Source organism: Falco peregrinus, chromosome 6, assembly GCF_023634155.1.
Source record: "Falco peregrinus isolate bFalPer1 chromosome 6, bFalPer1.pri, whole genome shotgun sequence".
NCBI classification, from domain to species: domain Eukaryota; kingdom Metazoa; phylum Chordata; class Aves; order Falconiformes; family Falconidae; genus Falco; species Falco peregrinus.
In genome coordinates, this window is record NC_073726.1 from 78,711,368 (window position 1) to 78,727,288 (window position 15,921).

Sequence of the window (15,921 nt, forward strand, 5' to 3'; positions counted from 1 at the left end):
AAACGATGCTTAGGCTTGTGCAGTCTCTCAAGCAGTTTTCCTGTTTTGGGTTTGGTTCTTGGGGGTTTCCCCCCTCTTAATTTTCTTTGCGTCTGAACCCTTGGCAGCTTTCCAGCATTGTTCTCAGACCTGCTGAGAAGGAGTGGAGGAGCTATGCTGTCTCGATGCTAATTCAGCAGAGATTGAGCGATAGGGTTTGGTAAAGGTTAGAGATGTTGGCTGAGGGTAGGTTCAGAGTCACCTACCCGGTCATGTGCCTCAGCTTGTGGTTCCTCCAAGTTGTACGTGCCTTTTTCTTTCTTTCTTGGGGAAGGTGTTACCAAAGCTGGCCATTGGTCTTCAGGATCTCTCTTCTGATTAACTTTTTTAATTTTTTTTTTTTTTTTAATGCATAAGTGGAATAACTGATGCTTTAGTGCGAATACTGTGGTCCTGGCAAAAGCCTGCCTCTCTCCCTTCGTTATAGAAGCTGTACAGGTGATTGTGTCTCTGCATAATGCAGAACAGTGACAAACAAGACTCCAGGGAATTTCATGGTCAGAGCACTTACTGGCCAGAATTGTCCACCAGCACAAATTCAACAAGCTTCGCAGTATGCCTTGATACCCAGATTTTTCCTTCTCTTTGGTTACCACTTAACTTTTGGCTATTGTAATTTCATAAGATTTCCCAGAGTTTGGTTTCACATGTAGCAAGGTCTTCTGGTTGGGTTGTGCTGCTGGATCTGAAATCTAAATCACGTTGCCTTTCAACCACTTGTGATAACAGGATCTCCAGTGTTTCCTCTGTTTTCATGGAAGCTTGAAAATTCTCCAACTATATAATCTTTTGTTGAAGAAGCAGTTTTGTTCGGGTTTTAAATGGCTGCTCCTCCTTGCACAGGGTTTTCACCTGCTTAAAAAAGGGTTGTAGAAATAGTGTTAAAAAAGTTGTATGTTTACGTTCTCCTTGCACCAGCAGAAAATTGCATTGAGGCTTTTGCTGGATGACTTGGATAAAGCACAGCAAAGATGCTGCGCTGCCATCCACTCAGCAAGCTGCTGTTTCCCGGTAAAATATGGAGAGGCCCCCTTTGCCCCAGCTGTTTGATACTGCCCCTGCCCCTCTGCCAGCAGTTAGTCTTGCACATGTCTGCTTAGCAAAATAGACAGTGTGAGCAATCCCTAACATATTTCAGGGAAAATCGGAAGGCTCTGGTTAAACTGTGAATGGGAGATGCTTAAATGAGGGTGGCTGTCTTGGTGCTGGTGTGGCTGCTCCTCCTCAGCCCCAGGCAGGAGTGATCTCTAAACCAGTGACTACTTTAACCCTCCCACTTACATCTGCAAAGGGATCTGTTTGCACAGTGTGATGGTATCTGAGCAGAAACTTATAGTGGTTTAAATAAATCCATTTAACACTAGTGCAGCTATCATGTTGTGCATGTTCTGGCAGAACTTGAGTTTTCCTGTGAACCTGGATAACGTGTTAGTTTGCAAAACGTTCATCTTTAAATTGCCCGGTATTGTTTTTCTAGCAGCTTTTTTTTTCTCCTCTGCCTGGTGAGAGGCTAATGCTTGGGGCTTTCCGTTATGAGTGGTTTTTTCTGTCCACAGGTCTTGGTACATGCCCCCAAATCTCACAGAGCACTGTGCTGGGAGCAGGCTGCCTGTGGCCTCTCAGCAGGCAGTAACTCTTCCTTTGCTGGAAACAAACTCATCCATCCATTCATGTGTGACAATCTCAACAGTCACGGAAATTTCAGTAGAAATAAAGACATGACAATGAAAGTCTCTTAGGACAACCTGGCAAATTCAGATGGGGAAGAAAAAGACATCACCACCCAGACTGAAAAGGGTGTAATTTTAAAAAGTTTAAAGCTGTGTAGACCTTTAGCCAAGTTGGGAACCAGTTGGGTAGTCCAGGATAACTCATTGCTTTTACCAAGTGGAGGAGAATAGAAATATTTTAGGTTTTTCTCTTTATTGGTGAATCAGGGTTCCTTTTTTGTTCTTTTTATGGTAAAGATGTTTCTTTTCAGTTCAGCTGATACCAGTTTAGCTGTCTAGATGGTCTTGAGGCTTTTGTGTTTGTATGCTCACAGTAGTGGCAGATTGGGACAATGCCATGACGATTGACAAAGTCACATCATTTTCTGGCTGTAGAATGACCAAAAGGAGACTTTGTGATACTGCTACTGTTGCTGTTATTTGATCATGATTGTACTTAAGCAACTTACTAGCATAACCATTGTATTAGACTTTACACAAATACATGGAAATAGATACTTAAAATGCATATATATACACACACATATATATGCATAGACATTCTCAGTTGTTAAAAAATAAGAGGTCTGGTAAGAATTCTTTGGAGTGAGAAGATACCTAGAGTCAGTGCCAGTGAGGATGCTGCAGCCTCCTTCAGTCCTCTGATAAATACCTGGTGTCAACTGGCCTGATCTAAGTCTTAATGGACAAGTTTATATTAGATTTTTCTCTGATTAAACTGCCAGCAGTCCAGCAGGAACAGCTTCCAAATCATGCTCTCTTCAGCTGATAGGCAGTGTTTTCTTCCTTGATTTCTTTGCAGCTGGTGAGCCAAACCAGCATTACACCTGCCTGCCATTCATCTGGCAGCTTTGCCAGTGCCAGACCAGCTGTGCAGCAGCAGTTGCCATCTGTCTGGGGTGAGGACAGATTGCTAGTACAGAGACTCAGGAAATAATTAGAAGGTGAATTTAATTTGCTCGTCAAGCACGTTGAGGTCCAAGTAGCTCTCCCTCCCCCTGCTAAAAGAATCGGGGCGGGGGGAAGGAAAGAAAATTATAGGAGGGAAATACAGTGAGGAAAGAATCGAGCTGTGTCCTTGCCATCTGTCCACTTGGACGGGTGCAGCTGCTCGGCCATTGACAGGTTGCTGTCTCTCCACCCAGCGCAGATGGCCAAATGACTTGCATCGTGAACACAAATCACTGAAGATTAATACTAGTAAATAGCCTGGTCAGAATAAACTGTACCTGGAGGCAGAGCCTCTAGCTGCTTGAAAACGATTAGGTATCCTCTCCTTTCTCCCTGCTCTCCACTGAAGATTTTCCCACAATTTGGGAGACAAACATAATTTCAGTGCACATGCTTTTTTTTGGATCAAAGCCCATACCTTTGAATGCAGCATGTTCAGTTTTGGAACATGAAAAGGTTATCTAGAAGCAAAGGGGAATAGCCAGTTGGAGCTATAGTGGGACTACTGTGCTTAAAATTAGTTAAGGATGTGCTTAAATGCTTCGTTAGCTCAGGGCTTCCATCTGCTACTTGGGGCTGTACCGCTTCTGACAGTCCCAGCTCCAGGGGCAGGTGGAAACATGGAAAACAGGCAAATGCAGACTTCAAAGTAACGAATATTCAAAACTAAACAAAAATAGCAAGGGTGTAGTGTGCTTTTGTGAATGGCTTTAGGCACCTTTCTTGAAAGTTCAGCTGGGCACTCAAGAGGTGTCTGAGGGGTTCCCCCAGCATAAAGTGTGTGTGAAGTCCATGTCTCCTCTCCTGGAGCCACAGGCTCTTCAGGGTGGTCTTGTAACAACCTGGGTACTGATCCAGTATCTGTTGACATCAGTAGAAAAACACCTTGTGTACCCAGTATAAAAAAAATTCAGCACATGACTTTTTTTGGTTTTCCTCTCCTGGTATTCCTAATGATCATAGAGATTTTCCAGAGATTAGTCACTGGCAAGTTTTCCATTCCTGAGCCCAAAGGACCATTCCAGCAGTTGTTAATCCTCAACAATAGCTCTGCACTTGAGTCATTACTGCAAAACTGAATATTGTTTAGAGGCTCAGGGTGGCTCTTGTAGCTGTTCAGGGAGGTGATGATGGGGTGGCTGTTTCTACATCCCTGGTATTTTTCTAGTCTACAGTACATCACTGTAGGACTTTAGATTATGGATGGCAGCAGCACAGAAAGACAGCCAAATTGAATCCAGGTGCTTTTTATGATAGTCCTGTAATTGCTGCTGCGTCTATTAACCTCTTCTTTTTTAAACTTACTATCTTACTCTCTTATTTCCCACAAAACCCTTCCCTATGTACTGCCTCCAGCATACCAAGTCCTGACATGGTTGCACAGTTTATGTGGCCTCTGGCTGGTTGCAGTGATGGAGGATTGATGAAGCCATGAACTTGCTGGCTTCTGTATAAGTCCAAGCCCAACATGCCCATCTCCCCAAACTTTGGCAGCCGAGAGATGAGAGACTTGGTCTGTCTTCTCCCAGCAGTAGTTTATCCTCTGCTATCCAGACATATCATCCTCACTGTATCCTTTTCCCCTGTTATTCTCAAGGGGTTCAGGCAGCTGTACCTGCTTTGAGAATGGCAGCCGATGTAGGCTGTGAGCTGTATTCTCATGTCACTGGGTTTCCTCAGGAAGGTTTTGACTGAGCAGCTGCCATCTCGTGTGTAGTCAGAAGCAGAGTCTGAGAGTGTAGTAGAAATGTCAGAGGAAATATAAGGAGTTGCTACCTCCAGCTATTTACTACCTTTCTTCAAAATCTGCAAGGCTGGTAAAGCAAAAAGTATCTCAATATTGCATCTGGCAGCTTCACTGGAACCTCACCTTTCCTGGCAGCAGAGCTGACACCATTGGATTTTGCAGAGAAACTGTGTAACACATCCCCTCTGCCAGCTTTGCTTCGCTAGAGCGGGGGAAGGGGCAGAAGGGGTAGTAGTGTAATAATTTCTTAAATTTCTCTGCAAACTTGGAAACCATCTGTAATGTGCTTAGGATGAACTGCCTACTTACTGTTCTTATTGTTATTTCCTCCCCCCCCCCCTTCCATCATGAAATGCAAGTGGCAATCACTTCTGCTTTCAGGATGTGTGACTCTGGAGTACTACCCATGTAAGGACTGGTTTTGGGTTTTTTCTTTCTTTTTTTTTTTTTTTTTTCTCCTCTTTATTATTCAGTCATCCTGGAAGGTGAGAATTACCACGTTTCACACTCCGTTTGCCAAATCCATGCCACCCAACCAAAATTTTCTTTTGCAGCCAGGACCTTTTGAGCATCTTGTCAAACTCTGCTACAGGTCCTGTGTGTCTCTAATCTGGTTCCGATGCTGGCGTCCTTAGGTTTGGTTAGCCCTACTGTGACCATAAGTAACCCCAGCTCTTCTCTAAAAACAGAGAAATGTGAGTGGCTTTTGCTGTGGTGTATGCCTGAAAAGTTTCTGGCTCAGCACCTGGTGATTTGAGTGGAGATGTCCATGTTAATGTTGGTGGGCCTTAGAGCATGTTCAGCAAAGTCTACAGATTTGTGAAAAGAGACAAAGTTGTCAAGGGAGTTTGCGGGTCATGACCTTGTCATTCCTTTTTGCTGTGTGGACTTGAAATTCTTGCTGCGTTGGAAGTCAGTTTTGGCTCTGCTCTGCTCTCAGTTGTCTGTCTCTGCCTCTCCTGTTGCTTCTTCCAAAGCCTGTTTATGGCTGGCTCTGCCAGGAGCGATGGATCAGATGAGGAGGGTGTGATTTGTTTCTCTAAGCTGGCTATGAGTCTCAGTTGCCCAGGATCCATCAGTCTCTTAATCTCTCCCTAGAGGGTTGCTGCTGTTCTTAATAGGAAGCTACTGTTCACAGCGGGTGTTTTTCATGTAGCCTTCAGAAGCAGCTTCCTCAAATGTGGTCTCACACCTCTGCAGACAGAGGCTGAGCAGTGGGCTGGGAGAGGGACTGGGGTGAGGGTGGCGGTGGGCAGGACCTCCTCGCAGTGCAAGAATTGATTATAAATGAGAAGACAAATTGAAATGTTCCCTTTTTGTTTTTCCACCTCCCACAGTCTTGGGAATGAGGAAGGAGGCCAGTAAGAAATGTTGGCATTTCAGTTAAAAACAAAGGTAGCTGAAGGGGAACGACTCTTGTGTTTCTTTGTTTTGGGTTTTTTTTTTTGGTTGTTGTTATTTTTGGACAAATGTTGCTACAGAGATAGTGCCAGATGCTGTGTAAAAAATCCTGGCTGAATTTGCTCAGTTCTCAAATACAGGGGTAAAGCAATTGACAGACCCCGTCTGTGAGATTGCCTAAAGTGACTGAGCCACCAAAGGGGTGTCGGCAGGTGCTCAGGTGAAATTCTTCCAAAATGCCCTCATTTACACTCACTGCATCCTTTCCCAGTAAAACCCTTCAAACGCTGCTTCAAAAATTCATGAATTTGAGTGCTTTAATGGAAGCAAAGGAGAGACCTTTCTGTTTTGTCCTGAAAGGGCCTGTGGAAAATTCAAAGGGAACTTTTAATGTTTGGTTATGCTGCATTCACCCTCCAAGAACCCTTTTCCCTGAGTTAAGTGAAGCTTTAATGTCTTATTGAGATTGCTGTGGGATGTTGACTTACATGTGAGACCTTTAAATGGGCAGCCTGTAAACTAAGGCACTTAAAATCAAATATGGATTTAGCTTAAAATGATGCACATTATGAATAGGATTTTCCTGCTAAAATTGTTGAATATTTTTTTATAATTTTCATTAAATCAAAGCCAGGTCAGTGCAGAAAGATTTAAAAATGTTAGTCAATAAAGACTTTTATGAATTTGAGGAGCACTGCCGTCAGGATTTTATGTGTGTCTGTTTTGTTAAGTCGTAGTTAGCCCTTGAAAAATGTGTTGCTGTTTTACCTCTACAATTAAATTCACAGCCTGCTTGCAGCATGGAAATGCTGGCAGTGATGTAGTTGCATTTGCAAGCTTTGCTTGTGAGATATTTTCACTTAAATCCAAATTAAACTTGGGGTGCTGTGAAATCCAGTTCACAAGGTGCTGTCTGCAAAATGGAGCATCACCACCTACATTTGTGCAAGCATGCTTGCAGTTATCTGTGTGCCACTTGTCCGTGCAATCAATTAGTCCTTACATTTAAGTTTTGGTCTATAGGAAATGTAGAATGAGAGACGTTTAAAATAGGAGTTGATGGAGTTTTGAGTGTGGAGAGAGATTTTAAGTAGCAGCTTTGAGTGTGGAGAAAGTCATAATGTGAGATAACAGAGGAGATCTTCTGGTGCTTTTAGACAAGGGTAATCCTGTAATTAGCCCCTTAAAGGTTTTGGGTTTTTTTTTGTTTTGGTATATTTGAATTTTGTCTCCATGGAGTGAAATTAGACACTTCTTTTAATGCAGAGCTTTCTATAACTTCTTCATCTGACTTCTTTTAAGAGTAACACCAAGGATTGTCAGGAGAAATTACTGCCTTTAGGTTCCTGTCTCCATAAGTTTATGTCCTCAGAGATATAAAAGCAGATTAAGTGTCACTATTGCTGCAGAAAAGAAACTCAGCAATACATGCAACAGAAAGAGTCTGTCAGCAAAAAAAAAACAAAAAACCAAAACCCATCTATGAGAAGTCAGCTTTAAAAACAATCTTCTTGTTTGTCTGAGGTATAATGTTGCCCCAGGGAAAGTCAACAGGGGTTTCCCTATCCATTTCTGTAGCCAGAATTCATCCTTCAGTTGTAATTTGAATTTGTGGTATGAGCTTTAATTCCATTAAAGTGAAATACTTCTCTAAAGGAGAAAGATCTGGGAATTAAAGCCCAGAAGACATATTGCCATCTTTTTATTTCTGGCAAAAAAAAGAAAAAAAAAATTATACCTGCAAATCGTTCACAGATCTGAGAGAAGAGTGATCCAAGGTGCTTGGGAAGCCAGGTATAGCATAGTCTGAACTCCACGGTTTGCGTTGTTGGAACCAGTTGTAGACTGGCTTCTTAAGTGGCTGGGGAGGGGAAGGCTAAGACCACAAAAAGCCACTTCATAGACTGAAATAAAGCTTAGCTAGCCTAAGGAAAATCTACATGTATGGAGCTCGGGGAATAAAGCCAAGAGTACAGATGTTATGGTTTGTATTGATGTCTTTTCACTTCATTCTTCCAATGTGCTTTTTTTCCACGCTTCTGGTTGATTGAGCTGAGCTTGCAAAATTCTGAAAGTAGTGACCAAGCCGTTGCAATTTCCAGCCATTGATATGCTTCCCGGTCATTGCAGCCCCAAGTTAAAATCTTCCAGTAGAAAAGGGTCCATAACGGTGCTGCTCTGGGTTTTTGCACAACAGACTTTGGTCATGTCACCCTGCCAGGCTGATTGTGGTTTGATTACAATCACCATTTCCAGCCAGTGCGTTGATTCTTGGCTTGTACCTGTGTAGCTGCAGTCACTGAAATGATAGAGCTTATTTGCTGGCCACTCATAGCTGAATTGAAAGACGTGTGCAGTAATACCTAAAATGACAGCCATGTGACTGACTCATCTGGCTGTAGCTGGCTGAGCAGTAGGTGTAAGTGGGGCAGCTGTGTCAGCTCCACTGAAATACCGATTTACAGCAGCTCTTGCCAGTCCTGAGGAGCAGCTCACATTCCCTTGAAATACCGATTTACAGCAGCTCTTGCCAGTCCTGAGGAGCAGCTCACATTCCCTTCCTGAGCAAGTTCATGCTATATGAGAAATGAATTTCACCCACACTCACAAGTAAGTTAGTCACTTAAAAAAGGAGGGCAGTTATATTAATGTATTCTTTGTAATGCACCTGTGATGCATGATCCTTTGCTTTACCCTATATTTTTGAATACTCTCTAGCATTTGCACAACTAGCCTTTCTGACAGAAAGAGCATTTTGGTTTTGAACAAATTTCAAACTAGCTGTTTTCTTAAGCAGCATCACCAGCCATGCTCCACCTTTTTCTCTTCTGCCCCCCACACAATATACGTGGAAATTACCCTGCCCTGCGGCTCAGAGCAGTTTGAGCCAAATCTGGATTTGTGGCAGCTTTGGGGTCCAAAAATCTCTGCAGTCGTGTTTCTCTCCATGCTGATCAGGAGGTCTCTAAAGCTACAACATGACAGTTATCCCTGAAAAAGTATTTTGGGTTGTTCATAGTGATTCTCCTCAGAGACTTGTATCGCTGCTTTCCCTATAGCAAGGTGGAGGGATTGGGTAAGTAGTATGAGCCTGAGAAAACTGTAAAGCAGTTCTGAAATTCTGCCTCTGGGAAATGTCTGGTTTAAGGCATGGCATCAATACTTGATAACAAAAGGCTGTATGAATTTTTGATTTGCTTTACCTGCCAAAATAACATACTGATTGCTCAGCTGGTGTGAGGAATATGCTTAATTACAGTCTCCTGGAACTTCTGTACAACAGCATCATGGGTTGTTTTTTTCCCAGGCATTCTCTTTTTTCTCTTTCCCCTGAACCTATAAATAGTTTAAGATATACAAGATATTAGATGAAAGCAAGATAAATGTAATTCACAAGTTTTAAAAAAATAATAATCTATACTTCATGCATGCATTGATGGAATAGCTGAGCTTTGATCATCAAAGTTAGGTCGATTTAAATAAAAAAGGCAGTGGAGTTTTATTCTGAAATAACCCCATCAGATCCTGAAGAATAGTGCTATGATGTTGGTTTATTATCTCAGATAATCAAATTATCACAGATTACAGGCAAAATGGAGGATTATTTTTTTTATCTGCTAGCATAGAAATGTCAAAGCAGGATCTCCATGCAAAATACTCTTTTCGTACCCATAAGCATCTAAGCTTTTGAGAACCAAATGGCTATTATTACACTTCCGGTCCATCAGATCTGTCTAAACGCAGTGGGATTTCTCATATACTTTAAATTAGAAGATTAAGAATCTTCTTCAGTTTGCCTTTTAAGCAGGGAGGGAAACAAAGCCAACATTCATGACAAGACCTATTATTTTGGATACATGATTTGGTAGTATCCACTCCAGCTGAGATCAGTTGGTCGTAGCTTTTGGAAGACCTCAGTGTCCTGACTACTCCAGCGGTTTTGGCAGACACTCCTAATAGAAACCCAGCTGTATCAAAGAAGCGCTAGTCTGATATAACTTGCTTTGCTTAGAGCAGTTTTTCATATACTAGTCCAATGCCTAGCTGTGTCCACAGGAGTTTTTGTTGGTATAGCATGTTTGTATCCAGTGTACTATGCTCATATCTTGCGGTTTTGCTATACATCCCTCACTGCAAATTTACTTGTGTCATCTCACAGATGCACACACGTCACTGAGAAGGTTCCTTCCCCTGCCTTGCACCCAGGTACTCAACATAACAGTTCATGGCTCTGTAGCCTACAAACTGCGGGTAATTTCTGCCATTCTGCAGGCTGTCTGCTGAGCTGCTTATGTGTGTGCTTCTTAACGCATTGCAGTCAAAATGCACTGTCTTTGCAGAACACTGTTACTTAAACTAACACCTCTTGTTTTGACTAAAGTAAGTGGTACCAGAATGAAGCCGGCACCCATAGAGCAGACAAAAGGTGGGAGTATAAGGGGACTGTTTAGTTCTCGAATGCAGGCAAGATTAACCTTAAAGGAAGTATTTTTAATCACATGCAGTTATTTACGTGCTTGCAAAATGGCTATGAAATGCCACAAAACAAAAGCAAAAGCAGTTTGTACCCGGGATAAACTGAGCCAAAAAGGACGTCTATATATTCCTAGTGAAAATTAGCAATGTGTTAGAGCTGGTACTAATGACTATGCAAAGTGCAAGGCATGAAGAACTGTACTCAGAATATGGATGCAGATATGTGTGTGTATGTATGTGTATTTATATTTTTTTATAATAAGTTTTTTAGTGTTTTATACTTATTGACCAGTGATTAAAAAAGAATTATCTTTAAATTATGAAGATGTTTGTATTGGAGTTAGAAGTCACACAATGGTAAATTCTGTGCTGCACCGAGATACCCACTCTGGGGTGGTTTATTGTGTTAATAGTCATCTCAGGGAGGCACTTCAAGACCAGCTTGGAACAGGCAATGATAATTACAGCCATAATTTGAAGGCCTAAAAAGGAATGTCGAGTATTTCTGAATGATGCATTTAGGGCTTTTCTGGGCCTTATAGGACAGCTGCTCTCCAAAGGTGATGACCGCAGATCATGCAGCATATTTCAAACCTTTTTCTGTCACCTCTTAAGTGCTGGAACACAGAACCACTTGCACAGTGTGTGCTCATGGAGACTCTTACCCTCCTTAGTGTGAGTGTAGCTCTTAGTGTTGGTGTCAATAAGTCTGTCCCCTCAAAGATAATAAAAGTGCAAGAAGAAACATTCCGTTCTGTCAGTGATGAGGTGGAATGGCACTGATTATTGCACTTACTTCTGCATTTCATGTGTAGGCTTATTGGTGCACTCTTGAGAAACAATTCCTAGAAGAGCAGTATTTGCAATATTACTACTTGTCCATCTTTTGTTGCAGAGCTGCCTTTTTTGCAAGGGGCTTTTTTCAACCAACTTGTATCATCTGTCAAGAATTTTCATGTGACTCGGAAACCTGTTGCAGAGTGTTCCCTGTTTGCTATTCAGTCCTGTTTTCATCTCCCTTTAGCAGGTAAGCACCTGTTTCTGCAACACTATTTGCAACTGGAAAATGTTTCCAATTTCAGATACCCAGAGAGTTAGTTTTGTTGGACTCACTAGGTTTAACATCTTCCAAAATTTCCCACGGAACCCACTGTATTTCCTACCATAGAAAAATATCTGAATAATGCTGTAGTACTTTGAGATTCTTAACATCAGTTCATGTCAGTCTATACCCCTCTAGCTTTAGTGCAGCTTAAAAAATGGTATGCATGAACTTTCAGCTGTGAATCTATTTACAGCTGAATCAGGGTTGTGAGCAAGCAATACAGAAAATTGCTTGAATTTTCTGCACTCTGAGAGGAGCCTCTAAATAACTTCATGTCCTTGGGGGGGAAAAAAGCCCTGAAGTAGAGAGCCAGAGTGGGTGATGCCAAAGCTCGGGTGTTACCCATCACAGCGACCTCGAGCTGAATGAAAGGGTTCAGATACTGTTCACCAAGATCACAGTCAGAGGACGGTTGCAGAAACAGAGGAGGGTTGCAGAAACAGATTAAGCTGCCCAAGCTGACTGTGCATTGAAGCATACAAGGAATTCTCTAACGTTTTATGTCTGATTGATGTATATGTGGGTGTGGCAAGCAGCAGCCCTGAACAGCTGAACGGTAGTAGTATCTTAGACAGCTGCAGCTGTTTCTGCAGAGGTGCTTGGCACAACCTCTAGAGTTCCTTAAAATTCATTGCTATAATTGGATCTGTGTTTGAGAGTCAAGGGTTTTAGGCAGGAGGACATTTTTACACATTTCTTGAAATCACTTTCTGTACATGCTAGTCATTAAAGGAGTGTGTGTATGGGGGTGTGTGTCTGCATTTATGTGAAAGGAAAGTAAATGTCCTTAACCTGTCTTCAGTGTTCTGTTTTTTTTTTAAACATCATCACATGTAGTAGTTCTTATTTATTCAAAGCAACTTAGAAATTTTCTCAGAAAACAGTTGTCAGTTTCCTCCTCCAAAATAATTTTATTTCTGAATGTATTAAGAGACTTATTTTCTCTTAAAGATTTATTTACTTTGTTGCTAAGCTGCAGAATCGAACTTCTGCCATGGCTTCAACTTTTTTTTTTTCCTGTGGTTTTAAGCAAAGAGGTGTTTTCTGAAGAGTTTACTCTTGAAAACGTACATTGTGATTTACTTGGTAGTAATGCATGCTTTCTTTCCAGTTTGTATCAAGCAGTAAATGATGGGAATGCCTAGTCCATGCTACTTCATTGCAGTGGAGCTGGATTTTGCTACAGTGGTTACATGGTTTGATCTCAGGCTGCAGGGGTAAATGGTCCCCTCTAATCTGCAGCTCCCACCAGCGCCTTGCACCATAATCCAGTGCAAGGCTGTGACCTGCAGCAGAATTTAGCTTGGTCTGTAGGCTGGGCACAGATGTTTAAAAGTGAGAGAACTAATTTTTACTTGTGCTGTACTTTTTTCCCTAAGGATTTCCAGGGTGGTGTTAGCTACTGCCTCTCTGGATTCCCTAAGAAGCGAGCAGTATCAGCAGCGGGGGGGGGGGGGGGGCGGTATCGCACCATGGGAACTTGGTTGTTGCAGGTCATGAGGCGTTTGGGTATGGGCATCGCTTTTCTCCTTATAAGTGATTCCTCTGGAAAACTGGAGGGAAGAATTAGGGTATAACTCAGGAAATCCCTGCTACCTCTGCCCACGTCTTCAAGCCTACCCTAGAAATCTCTGCTCCTGAACTTTGCAACCTTCTCTAAAACAAATACCCATGTCTGCTGTTAACTAAGTTAGCTGTCTCCCAACTAACCTATTACCAAACATGAGTTCTGTCAGCACCAACTCCAAATACAGCTGCTAGGAGGATTCAGCCATTGTCAGCAGAACTAAAAGCTGCTCTAATGCTTCCCTGAAATATTTTGAAAAGTTCACTGTGAATATTCCATCTTTGTTTTGTTCATTGTTAAACTTTTTATTGTTGGTATGCTAAATAACTGCCCCTCAGAGTAAACAGACACACATGTGCATGCCTTCTGTTTTTAGCAGAGCATTTCCAAACCATCCCATTGTAAACTGTTTATAGGTTACTATGTAATCTGTAACCTTACTATGATGGACAGTCAGATCAGAGTTCCCACCACACAAGAAGGCATTATTAAACATTATGCCTGGAGCAACTTGCCACCACCCTGACAGTGTTTGCTGACTGGGAATACCAATGCCTTATGAAAAAAACGCTGCCTGCCTGCTGCAAACCCAGCATTTTATAACCACTTGGGGTTTTTTTCATTGCAAAAGCCGTAACTTGCTGGTACTATAATAGACTTTAAGTGATGCTTACAGTTTTATTGTGTTCAAGCTTTATATTCCAACAGTGTGCATATTTTCACAGTTACATTTATTATTTGCTATTCATTGTGGTATGATATAATTTAAAGGTCTTAGGAGTCTGGTCCTACTGTAACAAGGTCTGTAGAAAACATATATTGAAGGTTTCAGGCCCCCACTAGTTTACATCTGCAGGCCATGGTCTTTTTAAATGGCTGCACATAGTTTTTACCATCTGGGTGTCCCATATTATGCCATGGAAATGTCACAGGTTTCAAACCCAGTATATGCAGAAGCCTTGGGATGGCAGGAGCCTCATCAGAGCAGCCAGGTAGTATGTTTGCTGAGCTCACAAGGAGACAGAAGTCAGTAGCAGAGTGTTGAGATAATAATGGAGGTTAGCAGTGTTTACTGTCACAGCTGATAAGCACTCAGTCTTCTCATAATTAGTATTATGAGAAGTTCCTGGCAAAGTTTTAACTGTTTCCTCCCTTTTTTTTTTTTCCTTCTCCAATACAAAGAGGAGAACCTGACAGTATTTTTATTTATTAATTCTCTTTGTCCACTGCTGGAGTGGGTGTTACTCTCAGCAAAACACTTTCCTAAAATTTCAGTGGATTCCCTAGTCAGGAGATGCTCTTAACTAGGAAATCCCATTTGCCTCTCTGTTGAAGCTGTCCCACAAAGAGTGCGAACTTTGTCCTTTTCTCTCAGTTTGGTCAGCAGCAGACTTTCCTAGAAATATTCCTAATTAAATATCTCCCTATCTGAAATACCAGCTGAGTTTATGAACCAAAGATAGCTCCCAAAGGTCTCTTCATTTAGGGTCAGAGCATGTACTTGAGGAAATTAAACATTCATTAGTAGGATGCCAGATTATTTACACTTGTATCATGATCAATCAGGCAATAACAGACTGGGGATGACATTCATCTCGTGTAATTTTAGGTACTTAAAGCTTGGAATACCGTATCCACATCTGAACTACTCACATTATGCTCTCTTTATAGTTGGTGGAGAGAACAGGCACATCCCCAGCACGACTTTCCTGACCATCTTTAAATACCTTTTATAGGATGTGATGAGGTGCACCCTGGATATATATGCCCAGTTTTCTCCAGCAACTACAGAATGAGGTCTGGATTTTCCTGTACATCTCCACTTGTGAGACATACATATCCCACTCCTGATGTTTCTTACCTCATTTCCTAGTAGTGCTGAATGAGCTCAAAAAACGGAAGGCCAAGGTAGAGTGACTGAACTTTATCACAAGAGTGTCTTAATTGCACCTTCCAGCTCTGACCTCCAAGGTCACTATGTTACTGTCACTGTGATCAAGAGTGTCTTGTCCCTTTTCAAGCTGTTACAGAGAATTTAATCAAAAGGAAGGAATTATTTCAGATGTTATTTCCAGTCTTCTTCCTGTTACTTATTTACCATCTCAGTAGAATGCAGACAATAGTAAAGTGTAGATAAAAAACATAAGTATTCTATGTATAGATCTACCTATCTAACTGTATGTAAAATAACTCAACTATTTGACAACTTAAGTCTTACATTTATTACATTTAAATTTGTTTTAAGTAAAGGAAGGAGAAAATAGTGTCTTTCATTCCTCTCTTTTTTTTTTTTACCCCCCAACTCCACACAACTGCAACCCAAACAACTTTCACAGAGCTGAGAAAAGGAGGACAGGTCACCTCACTGAGGTCTGAATAATCTTCCAAAAGTTAAATAATAAGGATTAACAAAATAAGGCCTTTAAAAGTCATATGCCTAGCACAAAAAATCATGATGTGGGCTTGAAAATGGATTTTTTTAAAAATTTTATTATTTCTTTAGAACTTGTGTTCCGCATTTGAACTTAAATGGGACTTTTAACTGTTCCAGCACCTAATATTGATGACTAGATAGAACTTCTTGATAAAGCTGTAAGAAAACATGTGAAATGCAAGTGGGTCCTGGTCATGTTTTAATTAAGCCTCTTAACTAGGATTTAACAAAGTATCTAATAATTTTGGATGCCTTTGGTTTTGGCTATAAAAGTTTAGTCCCTTCATAGGGACAGTTATACGATATTAAGGATTCAGCCTCTAGAAATTAAGGCTCCTGTTTTTGGTTTTTTTTTTTAACACTACTGCATGCCAACAATAGAGTTGAAAAGCCTTTTGCCTTTAAAACAAAATGGTTCAGAATATTTGAACCGAGAATATTTTCTGTTGAAAGCATTAGGTAGGAAGCAAT

At 41.3% G+C, this 15,921-nt stretch overlaps 1 protein-coding gene across 4 annotated transcripts in view; it reads left to right on the forward strand.

Annotated features, from left to right (window-relative positions):
- The window catches only part of PRR5 (proline rich 5), a 94,286-nt gene that overhangs the window by 12,439 nt on the left and 65,926 nt on the right, over positions 1 to 15,921 (forward strand). For 2 of the 4 annotated variants that reach the window (XM_055807563.1, XM_055807566.1), the window contains exon 2: positions 11,240 to 11,371. The exons of 1 other annotated variant lie outside the window; for it this stretch is intronic. The gene's annotated coding sequence lies outside the window, so the exon portion shown is untranslated. Of the gene's footprint in view, positions 1 to 11,239; positions 11,372 to 15,921 lie in introns of those variants that run through there. One more of the 4 variants, XM_055807565.1, reaches the window with a different exon arrangement.